We start from the raw sequence: 16,110 nt of genomic DNA on the forward strand, positions 1-16,110 counted from the left end.
TTTTACATCTGTAAATCTGAGACTGAAATATTTGACCCGTCTAAAGTGGGGAATAGTGTTGCTATTTCAAAACAAAACAAAAAAACCCCGAAGCCGTCTATTTCCTTCAAGACTAGTAGGAAATGTAATAAAGTTCCAGGCTTCCTGTCTCATATGGATTGTAGAACAGTTGAGACAAAACCAACTCTGGAGAATGCAAGTAATGATTTAATTGCAAGTATTAATACTTACGTATTACTTGATACGTGACAAAGCATTAAAAATACTTCTGCGGACAAAGCTTATGTAGCAGCAACAGCCTAACGTGCGTTAAATAACACAGATCTATTGAGGAAAAGGTGAACGTTGTTAGAATTACTCTGAAAATTGACCCCCTCAGGAGAAAGCAACCATCTGAGATTATTAGCATAATTTGGTCACCTATCCCTAGATTGTCATTTAAGTAAGCTTTACAGGCTTGTGTCTAAAAGCGGCATGCTTTGAGAGAAGGCTGGGAGTGAAAGTAGGTTTATTACTGATGTAAGACAGAATATTTCTGTTTCCCATTGAAAATGTGATAAAAGAAAACTTTAAGAAAACTGGTACTTTTTAATAGAATATAAAAATCTTTAAACCTCTATCTCGCTTACATGCAGTGACTATTTAGGAATGAGTACGTACACCCCAAGTACCAGAATATCAGCTGTTTTTCATTGGCATAATTGTATATTATGTATATTTCCTTCATAGGAAAAAATGAAGAAGCTTGATGGTATTCATATACCTCGACGGTATTCAACAACGAGCAACCATCAGTTGCATAATCTTGAACATAATCTTGAACTAGTCTCATTTGTTTTTTCTGGGATTAAATTCATGCAGTGACACTCCACATACGTGGCTGCATTCCTGTGGAGGAATGGGCCTTGGTTCTCTGTGTCAAGACTCAAGTTTGTGTTAAGTAAAGTGCTGACTTCTCCTTGAGTGTAGGCCTGTCTGCGTCAGCATCCTGCTTGGTGGCACTCTCATGCCTTCACATGCTCAGTCTTCTCTTCCACTTTGGAGAATTTGTTTAAAATTTTTTTGTGTGTGTGGATCCCTAAATGGGTCGTTTTGTCCTAGGTAGTCGAACTTCTGAAAGTAGGACCATCTTCTTTGCAGACCTGTTACCCTTCCTGGCAATGAAACTCTGTGCGTATATAAAACGTTACGTGTGTGTGTAAGTGTATATATACAAACATTCTGTGTGTGTGTGTAGATACATATATTTTTTAAAAATAAATTGTATACTGATGCAGCATCCACATTTTTATCTAAGTTATCTGCACTGGAAGATACTGATGCAGCATTATTTAGAGGCATTTGAGGGGTGCAGTTTGACAATCTTTTTTTCACTGAAACTCACACCAGAGTAGTGATGTTTAAAATGCCTTCTCAGTCGCTGTCACAGTATTTTGGCGTGCAGTTGTTATCTTCTGATACAGTTCCAGAAAAAAATTGCTGCCTGCCCCAGGGTCAGTAGCTGTGGCAGAGATAAATTGCCTAGGTGACGTGTTCAATCTTTTCTGAGGCTTTTCTCATCACTAGAGTAATACGAGGGGTTTAAAACCGGTTTCCATTGAGTTTTTTGTACCAAATAAGATCATCTGACCTGTGGCTTTCTAACAGGATGCCGTCCATGTGGCCCAGGATGGCTTTGCTTCCTTGGTGTCTGTGGTCAGAGTCCAAGTAAGACATCGGGAATTGCACTGATTGAAAGCAACCTTCCAGAGCAAGGCCTCGCTTCTCAGCATCAGTGTAGAGCTGGAAGGGTTGTTCTGATGGGACAGTGCAGGGAACCCTCGTGTAACCCTGAGACATGTTTTGTTCTTTAAGAGAGATCGCCTTTGTTGCTGCGTTTCTTAGTTGGAAGGTTGATCCACAACCCCAGTAGTCAAAAGGTAATGAAACTCCGTGTCCTGGCTTATCTGTCCATGTGACTGTTGCATTAAACATTGTTTTAAGGTGAGTAGCTGACTTTCTCTTTTCTTGTACCTATGTCCTACAGTGGCTATATGTTCTTCCTGTCTGTTTTGTCAGAATAAGCCAAATGTCAGTAGTACAGGTGGAAGAGTGGAAACTCGTGTTACCACTCTGCATCTTGTGCTGTTTGAATTTTTTTTTAAAATGGAGATGTCCAAAACTACTGCTTGAAATGAAGTGTGATTTGCATCTTGATCTGAATTTTATCCTCTTCCTGTCACTGTGGTTACCATGTTGTTACATCCTCCCCATACAGTTCTGATCTATCCGTTGTCAGTCCCTTCCAACACTGCATTGTCAGCCAACTGTATTTGTGCTGTGATCTTAATTATTAATTATTAAATTTAGTCCCAACCTGATCATTGAGAATTCCAGGAGCAGTCCCTCTCCAAACTGGTACTTCCTTTTCTTACAACACAGGTAAGCCACAGTTTATTCCCACCTCCCATGCAAGTAGGTAGTTTCTTTTGCCTGATATAATCTATACCTTGCATTTTATTCCTTTCTGTGTTTAGTCCAGGATCTAGAAACAATTTTCTGCTTTGAGACTTGTTCTCAAGGTTTTATTAGGTCAGGCTGGTGGATTGTTTGTTCCCCCTACTTTTCTCATATGTTTGTTATTCTTCAGTCACCTGGTATAGTTCCTCATGTGGTCGCTTCATCAAGTCTTTTTACTCAGTCTCTGATACCTGGCACTAGTTCTCTCAAAACTCCGGACTGGATACTATCACCGCTTTCGTTAGTCTCTGTATTTAATGACATTTTCCGTGTTGAAGGTGAATGTTTCACGTTGTTGGGTAGCTATAGATGGGTTTATTCCTGAGCTCAAAGACTTCACTGAAATTTGTGTTCATAAGGCTTATGTATTTATTGCTCTTGAATATGGTTCAACAAATAATTCATGTTGTAAGTGCTTTGTTGACTAAGAAGGGGTGTACTGAGCTGCTTCTCCTCTTCCCAGCACACACAGCTTTTCCTCCTCGTACCTCCATGGTTGTTCTTTAGCTGCACCGTTCTCCCTCCCAATTAACCTCTTCCTGTTGCTTATATTAGCTGCTTTCTCACACAGCTTCTCTTTGCTCCTTTGTAGAACGTGGTGCCACCCATTTCCTTCCTCTCCGAGTGGGTTTTGTATGCAGGCTTCAGAAACAATGGAAGGAGGCAGCACCTCAATGTTCAAAAATCCTGAAAGGAGTGTACCCAGGCAGGGCAAATTCAGACTTCGGCTCTTTGTCTGCATATGCATAGCCCTTTTCTCAATTGTTTCCTGAAAGCTGGTTTGTTCAGGTTTCCGTGTGGTACCCTATATACGTCCGTAGCATAATGCTTGCTTTGTTGTACTCGCAATAGTTACAATCTGATGAATACAGAACTTTTTTTTTTGTTGTTTAATTTGCTGAAGTCTTTGTCAGATACAAATCAAGCGTGGCTTAGGGTCCGCAGAGGAGGTTGGGGAGGAGGGGAAGCAGGGGAGGGGGGGTGGTTCTGGCCACACTTCTCAAATCCAAACAGTAATCTTACAAGGTCGAGGGGTCTGTTGTGCGATTAGAGGGGTCTAGTCTATCTGACTATTTTTTTAATCACATTTCTGCTGCTTTTAATCATGTTTGACCAATATATGTGCCCTATAAAAACATATTTCCAAACTAATAGTGGAGATCTGTTGTTAACGACCTGTCCAGCCCTGAACTACCTGGTGGGTTGGTGTGTCTCCATTCTGGCACGGGCTCTTCCCGAGTCTGGCTTTCCAGGGGTGGCATGCATAGGCAGTCTTTTTTGGTGTAGCTTTGTGTTTGGATCTTTTCCATTCTCTTTATGGGAACTGGCATGTCCCAGGTTTAATTGATGCTTTTGAGGTCTCCCTGCATCTTCTGTAACTCACTGAAGATTGTTTCCAGTTCCTGGCTGCAGAGCCACCCAGGTTAGGGACTCAGTTGGATACATCCTACTTCTTTTCTTGTGACTTGTAAGCAGGATCAAATGTTGCTGTTCCAGTTAGCATGGAGCAGTTTACAAATTCTGATAGTTTCTGAATAGCTGAAAAAAATGTCTTTAGGCAGGTAGTATCACTCTTTTCCTTTAGAGGGTTGTACTAAGGCTTGCAGAGGTCAGCAAGTGCCCGGTAGGTACTATTGCAACCAATTTTAATTTCACTTTCCCAGGTGGTTTGTGGCAGGTGTTTGAAGGTTGTGGCTATAGCTTCCTTCATGTTATGTTTGCATTAGGGACATAACAACGTCATCGCTTGTGGGCAAAGCTCCCTTAAAGGCTTATTTGTGCATCTGGTGGATGGATACGCTGCGCATAAATATAATTTTCAAAATGTTGGTTCAAAACCTCGCTTGCACAGTGAGTTAAGTGATACTGTCTATCACTACTAGGATGAGCTGGTTTAGTGTTTGTTTAAATTGCTTGGATCTGCTGCAGACATTGTTTTGGTGTCTTTATAACTATTGGCCTGGGGTTTAAGTGTCTAATTTCAGCAATTTTGCCTTTGTTTTCCAGGATTTGTTTTTTCTTTTTGTGCAGTGAGCTCTTCTTGAGGTAGGTGTTGCACACTGTATGTCTTTTTAAATCTTTGCAGACCTCTAAGCTGCTGGGATGTCACACTACATTGTTTGCTTTTAGTACTTTTGAAAAGTAAAAAAAACCAAACAAACAAACCAACTCCTTTAATTGGTTTGATTTTATTCACCTAACGATTGTTTGATATTTTTTTGTTTGTTTGTTTCAGGTGTAGGGTCATTGAGGTTTCTGAATGTGCACGTTTAAACTGAAATCAGGAGTATGTGGCTGTTTTGTAGCATCTGCAGTGTCGGCCTTTATTCCTTTCTTAGTTCTAAACTTGTCCTTGGTTGTAGTGCTGTCCTGTCCTGATGGTTGTGTCCTCCTAGTTTTAATAACTTTGGCTGCAATTTCACTTTCTTCTTCTGCATACTGCTAAAGAAATCATTGCAGCTGAATGCATTTGCTGCCTGCTGATGCGCTGATTTTCTGTTCCTCTTTGCATCTGGTGCTAGTCCAAGTGTCACAAACAATTTCGTTTTCTTGTTTTGAAGAGCACTAATGCTGTATGCACAAGATACACTTGACGCTTAAGTTGGGCTTTTCTTGAGCAAACTTTCATTTGCAGCGGTTAGTGTCTTTGGCTAACAAGCAGGACACTTTCTCCTGAGGATGCATCTCAGCATGCAGACAGATGGCTGCGAAAGAAAATTTTGATTTTCCGGTATCCTGCAAAGTCCTAGCTTGTACTGTTAGGATTCTTAATTATTCATGCAATTCAGAGGTGCCTGAAGAACTTATGGTTTCTTATGGCAACCTGTACTGTAATGTCTTGTTTGCTGATTATTTTCTTAAAACAGTCTTCCTTACTGTGTTACGATTCTGATTGTCCTGACAAGATGTTCCTAAAGCAATGATTCTTGTGGTTGGGAATCTGAGTAGCACAGATTTGCAACTCCTGCTGCTGCAGGTAGCTGCCACGGCTTCCTTTGTCCTTACCTCCAGCCTTCGCCAAACGGAGACGTGCGTAACTATCTACGTATGTAGTTGGCATTCTCAACACATTACACTGTGGAGTGAAGAAACGTGCTTATTTCTAATCAGTGGAAAACCAGTAATGCTGTTTGATAACAAAATTTCTGTAAGCAGAAGTTATGTTCCTTTCTATTAGATAACGTACCTTTAATTTTCCCCTCCTGCTCCCTGATATTACAGCTATATTATGCAGTGTTTCAGTTCTAACACTGTTTCATTAAGATGTAGACCTGTATCATATTTTAATCCAGTGAGCCATCCCCATAGCTGCGTGATCTGCAGTTTAGGTCGCTCTGGAGCGATCCGCCCCTGTCCCAGCGGGCACTTAGGAAGGTTGCCGGTTGGTGTGGGTCATTACAAAACAGCATTGGGGTTGAAGCACGAACTTGGGCAGATTTCTGATGCTCTGAAAGTGTGCGTAAATAAAAGGCACGCATTAATCAAAGGGGAAGAATGCAAATCGCTGGCCTGCTGAAAGTGGTCATGTCTGTCCTTCATCCAAATGCGCTGCCTGACAGCAGGTGAGCTCCTGTGGCAAGGTGGGCTGAAGGCTGTCTTGTGGGCTGTCCACTTCCAGCGCCTTGTGAATCCCTGCCTGCCTTGTGTCCTTGTGGAGACAAGGGCATAAAGCTGTCTTAGCTGAGCCATCCATGGTCTTTTGATTATTCACCGAAGATTGTCAAATAAATTGCTGTTGCTGCTGTTTGGGGGTTTTAGGTTAATTTTTTATACATTATTTTACTGCTTTCCTTTTCCCTTCAGCTGTATATCGTGCAGTCTTTGTAAATTTAGCCTGTCCCAATATTTGTTTCGCATAGGAGCCTTCACTGCATTGTAACAGCACCGGCTGCCCTTCATTCCAGTCCCTCCCCACTGTTTACTGTCACTTACTACAGCAAATTTGGATGCTTAATTTAGCCTGGAGAGCCTCTGAGAAAGGCAGTATACATGTATAGAATAAGAAAGATAACTCTGGTTTCCCTAAGTACTTTTTTTCTTAAAGCATGCTCTGCATTGCCAAGGTTAAAAAAAAAAAAAAAAAAAAAAAAAGAGCCTACTTCTCTGCAGATTTCTTAAATTATAGATGCACACTTAAATAGTTTAAAAAACACTGCTTGCTCAGCTGAAGGTCACCTTCTTTCACCTGAAATATTATTTTATAAATGAAATGTGCTGGGATTTTAGAAACACGGAATTGGCCAGATGTACCCAATCGATACCTTTCACAAATCTGCTAAAAATATGTACTCAAAGAATACTGCATGTTGATGACATAGCATTTATACTTGTTACAATAAATTGTGTTTTTCAAAGGTAAGAGTTCAGTTAAATTTATTGACCTCTTCATCCGTACTTAAGGAGGAAAAATAGTGATGGAATGACTAAGATGGCTATTGTTATAATGGTCTGTAGAGGGTGAACAAATGTAACGCTTATTTCAGTCTTCACCTTCTACCTGCCACAAACAATGACCTTAGCGCTTCCAACTTCCCGTTACAAAATGTTTCATTCCAAGGAGAAAAAAGTTCAAGGAAGGGAACAAGTTCAAACCACAGAATGGACATCACACTGATCTGACCTTCTCTCAGTAATCTTTTAGGTGTACTCATGTTCTGGCCAAACCACAAACATGCAAAGCATGGGTAATATGCACAAAAAAGAAGTCTTGAATCCACTTATTTTTGCAAAACAGGGTGGAAGCAATTCTTTCACTGGCCATTAGTGCTAGAAATGTCAATCAGATGAGATCAGATCTCTTTGGATTACTTTTATTACTCATTTCTGAACTGAAATCTGTAAACTAAACCACTACAAAGAACAAAGTACAATTCAGAGAACAGGGTATAAAAATAATACAAGAAAATTGTTACCTAAAAATCTGTCATGGAAATTAATACCTGAAAAAAACCTGTTCTGAAATGTTGTGCTTTAAAATCAAATTACCTGTATTCATAAAGATGACACGTTTATAAGTTGCCGGGCCGATTCTGCCTGCTGATGGTTACTTTGAGCTCTTTTCAGGTCTCCCTTTAAGAGGCAGTAAGCAATAAATCATCTGTGCCTCCAGCCTGTCTACAGCCGAGTGCTGGGGGAGCCAAGGCCCCATGCAAGCTCAGTACGTCTGGCAGGTTTGCTGCCTTCTTTGACCTGGCCTACACCCTGCACCATGACCAGCTCCGTAAGGAAGAGGACAGGTTATAGTTGTAGGCGTCTCCTTCCCGAGGGGAACAGAGGGTCCGGTATGCCGGACAGGCCCTCCTTTGGGGAAGGCTGCTGCCTCCCTGGGTCCTGGGACAAGGACGCCAGCAGGAAGCTTCCTAGCCTGGTGTGGCCCTCAGGCTGTTGCCCGTTACTGCTTTTCCATGTGGGTGGTGATGGAGTCGCAATACATAGACCGAGGGTGATCGAAAGAGACTTCGGGGCCTTGGGGTGGTTGGTAAGGGAATCTGGAGCACAGGTTATTTTTTCTTCCAGTTGAGGGCAGTGACGCCAGAAGAAACAGACGCACCCAGTCTAGTAATGCATGGCCCCACGGCTGGTGTCGCTGCCAGTTTGGGGGTTTTCGATGATGGGATGGCCTACATGGCACAAGAGCTGCTGGTGTCAGATGGGATTCACCTTCCTCAAATGGGGGAGGGGGTCTTTGCTCATGAGCTCGTGGAGGTCACTGTCAGAGCGTTGAACTAGACTTGAAGAGGGTGGGGGATAATACCAGGCTTGCCTGTGACAGGCTGGGGGATGGCACACCAAGGTTAGAGGGATGGGGTGCTAGTGAGGGCACTTAGCCCATTGCCCCAAGATGTGCTGGTTACACTGGAGCATGCTTGGAGTCTTACGGAGATGAGCCAGGGGCTCCTGAGGTGATAGGAGCCAACAGGGAAACAGCAGTGAAATACCTCAGAGGAATTTTGGGATGTTCCTCTAAGAAGGTGACACGTCTGACAGCGCAGCTGAAGTGCCTCTCCACCAATGCACGGACAACAAACAGGAGGAGCCGGAGCCCACTGTGCTGCTAGAAAGCTGTGACCTAGTTGCCTTTACAGAACCTTGGTGGGACGAATCCCAGGCCTGGAGCGTGGCTGTCGATGGCTGCAAGCTGTTCAGAAGGGACAGGTAAGGAATGAGGGGCAGAGGGGTTGCCATCTACAGCAAGAAATGGCTGGACTGTGAAGAGCTGGCTGAAAAATAGCCAGGGGCAGGTTGAAAGCTTATGGGTAAGAATTAGACTGAGACAACAAAGGGAACCTTGTAGTTGGTGTCTGCTACAGGCCACCCGGTCCAGGGGAATCTATTGATGAAGGCTTACCCCAGCCCCAGGAACCCCTGTGAGCACAACAGGCTTCTGCCCTGCTGGAGGACTCCAGCCACCCCAACATCTGCTGGAAAAGTATCGTGGCAACCTGTAGGCAATCCAGGAGACTCCTGGGATGCATTGAGGATAACTTCTTAAGGCAGGTAATGGACAGCCCTGTGAAAGGGGATGAGATACAGGGCCTGGTAGTCACCAACACGAGTGAGTTAATGGGTGATGTCAAGATCGGAGGCAGTGTGGGCTGCAGGGATCATACGCTGGTGGAGTGAGCAGTCCTGAGGGATATGGGTCTGGCAAAGAATGAAGCCAGGATGCTGAATTTTAGGAAAGCAAACTTCCAGCTGTTCAATGAGTCAATAGGACCCCCTGGGAAACTGCTCTCAGGGGCAAGGGAGCAGAACAGAGCTGGCAGATTCTTTAAGGACACTTTCCACAGAGCACGAGAACTCTTGATCCCCAGGTGTAAGAAATCAGGCAAGGAAGGCAAGAGACTGGCATGGATGAGCTGAGACTTGCTGGTCAAACTAAAGGGCAAGAAGGAAATGCACAAGCAGTGGAAGCAGGGACAGGTATCCTGAGAAGAGCGTAGGGACACTGCCCGGTTGTGTAGGTATGGGCTCGGGAAGGCCAAGGCACGGGTGGAACTGAACTTGGCAAAGGATGCAAAGAATAATAAGGGCTTCTACAGTCCTTATGTCAGCCAGAAAAGGAAGATCAAAGAAGGTGTGCTCCCCTGATGAGCGAGACTGGCACGCTGGTGATGATGGACAACGAGGAGGATGAGGCACTCAGCTGGGGTTTTGACTCAGTTTTCACTGGCAGCCTCTCTTCCCACACCTCTGGATGGGCTGCAAGGTGGGTGGGGACTGGGGTAGCAAAGTCCCTGCCACTGCAAGAGGCCAGGTTTGTGACCACCTGAGGAACCTGGATACACAGAAGTCCGTGGGGCTGATGAGATGCATCCCAGAGTCCTGGGGGAAGTGGCTGATGTAGTTGACAAGCCATGCTCTGTATTTGAAAAGTCGTGGCAGTCAGGTGAAGTCCGTGGTGACTGGAAAAAAGGGAAGCATTGCACCCATTTGTAAAAAGGGTAGAAAGGATGCTCATGTTATGTTATAAATGGCCTATATAGTTGCATACAGTTAGAGTAGAAATAAGTAAGGTAAAAGCAGGATGAGGAGGAAAGCAGCTGAGAGACTATGAGCAATGAGCGCGTGACTGCTCAGATGGCTCCGCACGCCTGCAGCTGAAGTGCAGCAATACTTCCCACGTGGTTTTGGGTATTTTTTTCTTTATTATTATTATAAAAAAGTCAGCTGTCCATTTCTTTTCTGCAAAACGTGCAGCTTTAGGACTTGGCACCTTGCTTACGTGGGCCTAGCTGTTTCGGGGCGAGGTCCCAGATTTCAAAGCTAACCTGCAGGATGCTATTCTTAGCAAACTGTGTAAGGAAAGGCTGAGGGCTGAGTCTGCAGGTACTGGAGACCTCGTGTGCTGACTGCGCGGTACTGCGCTGCTTCTGGGGAGGCTCAGAAGCTCACGTTGGGGTTTTTTTGCTTGCAAATGTGTTGCACGTTTCTGCCCCCAGAATCTCGAGATCATTTCTTAGCACTGCCCGCACCCACGGGTGCTGGATGCTGCTGCAAAATCCTTCAATTTTGAAGTAATAGTTCTGTAAAGAAAATGAAATCTCTTTCTAAGGTAGGAACAAGACTAGAAGAACAACTGGATTTTAGAAAATGCTATCCACACATGGTAACCACTTGTATATTGAAGAGGTGCCATTTTACTGCAGAGTAGATTTCAGAGATGCTAGAATTGCAGGGGATTTTTTGGTTTGTTTTTTACTTTGTTCTTTGAGTCGTTTTTTTTTTTACAAGTATGTGGTAATCGTGAGCCAGCCCTGAGCTCCTGGCAATGGTCAGCATGTGCAAGGAGGATGGAAGAGTTGAGAATGTGATGCTCTAAACTGTGTAATCCTACTTAAGCTGTTATAAAAGCATCCAACTTCAACATCTTTATTATTCCATTTGGAGTAGTCTGCCTTCAAGCCCAGGTTCTGGCAGCACATGTACCCTATTTCCATTTGGGGGTTGTTCCCCTGAAGACAAAGCCTGTGACCTGAGATGAGTGACTGAAATTGCTCTTTGCAAGGGTTTACAGGAACATCCTGTAAACCAAACGTTATTGCATCAAAAATTTAGTCCTATCACAGAAAAACAGTCACTAGCTAATAGGTAATCTCTAGAACTGAGGTCTCTTTACTGGAATGATATATTGGTCTCTCCAAACTTGTTCCAGTTACATTGACTTTCCATTATAAATGCATTAATGTGCAGGCCGTATGCAGTTTGAACTTTTTGGTCATGATAGGGTTCTACGTCAGGTGCTGTTACTGTACCTATATCAAAAGCCAACCTAAAAATGAGACAGCAACTGAAGAGTGGGAAAAAAATACTACTTTTTTCTTTTTTTTTTTAAATGCTTGTATCCTGCATAGATTATCTGACATGTGAAGCCAAATAACCTTTTTCCTATAATTTTCTACACATCAGAAGAACATGAATTACACATCCCAGGGATGCTGTCACATTTCAAAGAGATGGGAGCTGTATGTGAGTACAATATAATGTAGAAAAATTCAGTTATTCAGGAATGTAGAGTAGTGTCTTAAACACATCATTAGGGCTATCAAATGTACGGATTTTCTTCAGTAATTAAATTCTTGGGGGAGTGGTTGCCTTCTGCAAAACATACTGTTAAGAAGCATGTTTCAAACTGCTTTATTATAATACCAGAACTGGGAAGCAAAAAATCTGGGCACTGAGGCTTTTTGGAAAAAACATGCACCAAATGCTGTGAGTCTTGTTTAGAAAAATAGATTCATACAAGCTGACAGCAGGTGGGTGTTTTCAACTTGATCTATCAGCAACAAGTGTGTCACTGAATGTTTCTTGGTGGTCAGCAGGCCTCCTTTGGCAAACAGGCCAGTGTTCCCACTAGCCTTGCTCCCAAGCTGGTGTTCCACTTGATGTCATTGTCTCTGGAAGAAAAAAATCCCTTAATTTGCAAATACTTCTCAACAGTGGGAGATACATAGGAACAGTGACCTGTCAAGTATTGCCAACAGCAAGACAAAAAATACTTTGCTCTGAAAGGTACCAACAGCTATGGCTAAACAGACAACTTCAAAATCTATCAAAACCCCCTAGAATAGCTGTAAAGATCTCAAAATCAAGTATAAATGCTTCTTAGCAGAATGGCTTTTGGAGAGTCTAGAGAGGAAACCAAATTCACTTTGTGAGGGATTTAAACAAAAACTTCCCTTGTCAAATTATTTAAAGTGTTTGTGTTTATGCTCATTGCTGAACATAGATCTGCCTCTAAGCTACTTGACATTTGGAATGGTTTTCTGTAGCTCTGCTTGCCAACTTCTTGTGCATGATGTTTATCTTAGCTTTGCCTGTGTACATGTTCTTGCCTGCTAAAAGTATGTAGCATTTGCAAGATGTAGCTTGTCTAAGTTTTCACAGAATTGCAGAATGCTTGAGGTTGGAAGGGACCTCTGGAGGTCATCTGGTCAAACCCGCCTGCTCAGGCAGGGTCAACTACAGACCATGTCCAGATGGCTTCTGAGTATCTCCAAGGAGGGATACCTCTCTACCACCTCTCTGGCCAACCTGTGCCGGTGCTCAGTCACTCTTACAGTAAAAGAGCATTTCCTCGTGTTCAGATGGAGCCTCTTGTGTTTCAGTTTGTGCCCACTGCCTCTGGTACTGTCACTGATCACCACTGAGAAGAGCCTGGCTCTGAAATCTGTACATCCTCCCTCCAGGCATTTGTACACATGAATAAGATCCACCTTGAGCCTTCTCTTCCCCAAGCTGAAAGTAGAATCATAGAAAAAACAGCTGCAGCTCTCTTCAGCCCTTCCTCATAGGAAAGGGCTCATTTTAGTGGCCCTTCACTGGACTGTCTCCAGTATGTCCATGTCTCTCTTGTACTGGGCAGCCCAGAACTGGACACAAAACCCCAGGTGTGGCCTCACCAGTGCTAAGCAGAGGAGAAGAATCAGCTCCCTCAACCTGCTGGCAATACTCCTAATGCAGCCTACAAATCCATTATCCTTCTTTACTGCAAGTGCATGTTGCTGGCTTGTGGTCAATTGGTGTCCACCAGGACCACCAGGTCCTTTTCTTTGAAGTTACTTCCTACCTGGGTAGCCCCCAGCATATATTGGTGCACGGTGGTTCCTTCCCAGGTGCAGACTTTGCATTTACCCTTATTGAACTCCACGAGGTCCCTGGCAGCCTGTGTCTCCAGCCTGTTGAGGTCCCTCTGAATGGCAGCATGACCTGCTGGCTGATCAGCCCCTCCTCCCAGTTCTATGTCATCAGCAAACTTGCTGAGGTTACCCTTGGCCTCATTGTCCAGACCAATGATGAAGATGTTGAACAGAACTGGACCCAGTGTTGGCCCCTGGGGTACACTGCTAGTTACTTCTCTTTGACTAGACACCCATTGATGTCCACCCTCTGGGACAGGCTGTTCAGCCAGTTTTCAGTATCACTCACTCTTCATTCAGCCCCATGCTTCAACAGCTTCTCTATGAGGATCTTCTTGCTGAAGTCCAGGTAAATAATATGTACTGCTCTCCCCTCATCTATCAGACTAATAATTTCATTGCATAATTTTATCGTTGGTCAATCATTACTTGGTTGTACCTGGTGAATACCCTTGGGTGAAGCCACGCTGACTACTGTTCACTTTCCTGTCTTTCATATGCCTAGAAATGCTTTCCAGGATTAACTGTTCCATCAGCTTTCCAGGGACTGAGGTGAGGATGAGTGGTCTGTAGTCCCTGGGTCCTCCTTATTGAGGTCAAGAGGGACTTTTCCTTTCCTCCAGTCTTTTTGCATTTCTCCCAGGTGCCATGATCATTCACAGATTATCAGAAGTGGCCTTGTAATGACATCTGCCTGCTCCCTCAGCACTTGTGGGTGCAGCCCAGCAGGGCCCATGGACTTGTGTAAATCCAGTTTGCCTAAGTATTCCCTGACCTGGTCCTCTTCTACCAAGGCTATATTTTCCTTGCTCTAGATTTTCCCCTTGGTCTCTGGGACCTGGCGGTCCTGAAGGTTGGACTTGCTAGAAAAGGCTGAGGTGAGGAACACATTTGGTGCCTCAGCCTTTTCCATGTCCTATGTCACCAGGGGCCCTGCTCCATTCAGCAGTGGGCCCACATTTCCCCATATGTGCGTGTGTAATCAAGATCCTGAAAATGTTCATAGGCAATGCTCACAGAGAATTTACCTTTGAAATAATTTACTATATTAACATAAGGGTCTTGCTACAAGCATTTTGTACGAGCAAAACTCTCTTCTGCTACTGTATTAACATAAGGGCCTTATTACAAGTGAAACCATCTCTTCTGTTTCACAATCTGTCACATTATAATTATGCTCTACATGCTGTTATTGCTGTTGGGGATAGATCCAGCTGGTACTTATTATCTCAACAGATTCAATGTATAATAGGAACCTCCGTGTACTTGTATCAGTTGCCTACAACCTCCTTAAAGAACAGAAAAGTGTAATCTATTTTAGTGGGATAGCTATCCACTAAAATAAAAGAACAAACAACGTTCTGGGAAATAAAGGTTTGGAGTTTTGTTTTGTTATGTATTTAATCTGGGGGTTTCTCCTCATGGATATTCCTAGAATTTATTCAGGAATTTCATTATCATACGTTTTCTTTGAATTGCAAACTGGTAATTGTTTAGACGTATATCCAAGGAACAGATTTGTGGAATAACATCAGCTGGATTTCAGTCCACATTATATGTCTCTTCATGTGCACAGCTTGTGATGTATACACAGAAGCTGAGAATGTATGCAGCTGCAAAACTGTCACATGCAGGCTTAAAAAATGCTGTAGTTCCGTTTCAAAGTCACGTGTATTACCAGATTCATTCGCAAGCCTGAGAAATCTCCTGCCTTCAAACAACATCCTTCCTATAGTCATCACCTTAATGTTGAATGGTGTAATAATACAGTTTCCACCCTCAAATATGAGGTTACTAAATAATTGAAGAAAATTTGGTCTTTTTTAAGAAAGGGCTTCTCAGATGAAAAGTTTCACATAGCCAAAATAGGGCTTAAAGCAGTTCACCCTTTCTGCAGAGTTATTAGACATTTTAAATGAAAAACATTAGAGTCTGGATTTCTTTTTCATTAGCAAAATTATCTTTCTCTGCTTGTTTCTCTCTGCATCCCCCTTCCCACCCCGCAGTGTGCAGCTTCACAGTGTTATTTAAGCCAAGCCAAGCATCAGCTGCCTTTGAAACGGGCAGCCCCTTCTTTGGCAAGCTGTTCCCACTTCATGTTAGCACAGACATTTGATATGCCAGATAGAGAATCTGATATGGCTGGAAACAACTTCAGGGAAAAAAAATTGAGCTGGATCAGTTTCCTGTATGGAGTGGTGACACAGAGGAAGAAAAAGCAACATGTGGCCAGGAAGGGGAGCAGTGCAGAGCAGAACGATTCCATTTTGGCAACCGCAGCCTTCACTCGTCCTGTAATTCCTCGTCATCCCAGCTTCTGTTACCTTAGTATGGTGCTGGCTGCTTCCTTGATGTATGGAAACGTGCAAGCACTTCACTGGTCCTGCCACCTTGTGCGGTTTTCTGCCCTGTCCCCAGGCCCAGGCAGTCAGTGCAGCCAGGTTTGCAGGGGAATGTAGGGTTTCTGTCGGTATTACAGAGTCTGCTTGCTTGCAAGTCTTTTAAAATGCTGCTTTAGATGATGCCACACTTGCATTGCAGCTAAACCGTTTATTACAATAGCTTTTTCTATAATTGATGTGACACTGCAAGTGGATCGTCAAAGAAGAGTGAGAGAGGGAGAGGATAGTTTGCTGCTGGAGGCTTCAGAAGGTTAAACGTGATGTTTACTTTCTCCATTTAGATGTCACATGCAAATTCAGGTGATGTATAACAACATCAGTCTAGCTGCTTTCCTTGTATTTTGGCTGTGCTTCTTTCCTTGTATATTACTTAAGCTGTCTGCGTGTGCATGTGACAACATATTTGTACTCTGTGCATGCGTTTAGCAAGAAAGCCTCAGTGAGTTTGCGATTCCATCTATGGTGTTTGTTCTAGGCATAAACTGAAGTTACGTTGTTGATACAATGGTGAGTAGCTCGGCTTCCTCTCAGCAGAGAGGAATTTCTGATAATGCTTACATAAGAATCTG

This window comes from Falco cherrug, chromosome 1 (genome assembly GCF_023634085.1).
Source record: "Falco cherrug isolate bFalChe1 chromosome 1, bFalChe1.pri, whole genome shotgun sequence".
Classification (NCBI taxonomy): domain Eukaryota; kingdom Metazoa; phylum Chordata; class Aves; order Falconiformes; family Falconidae; genus Falco; species Falco cherrug.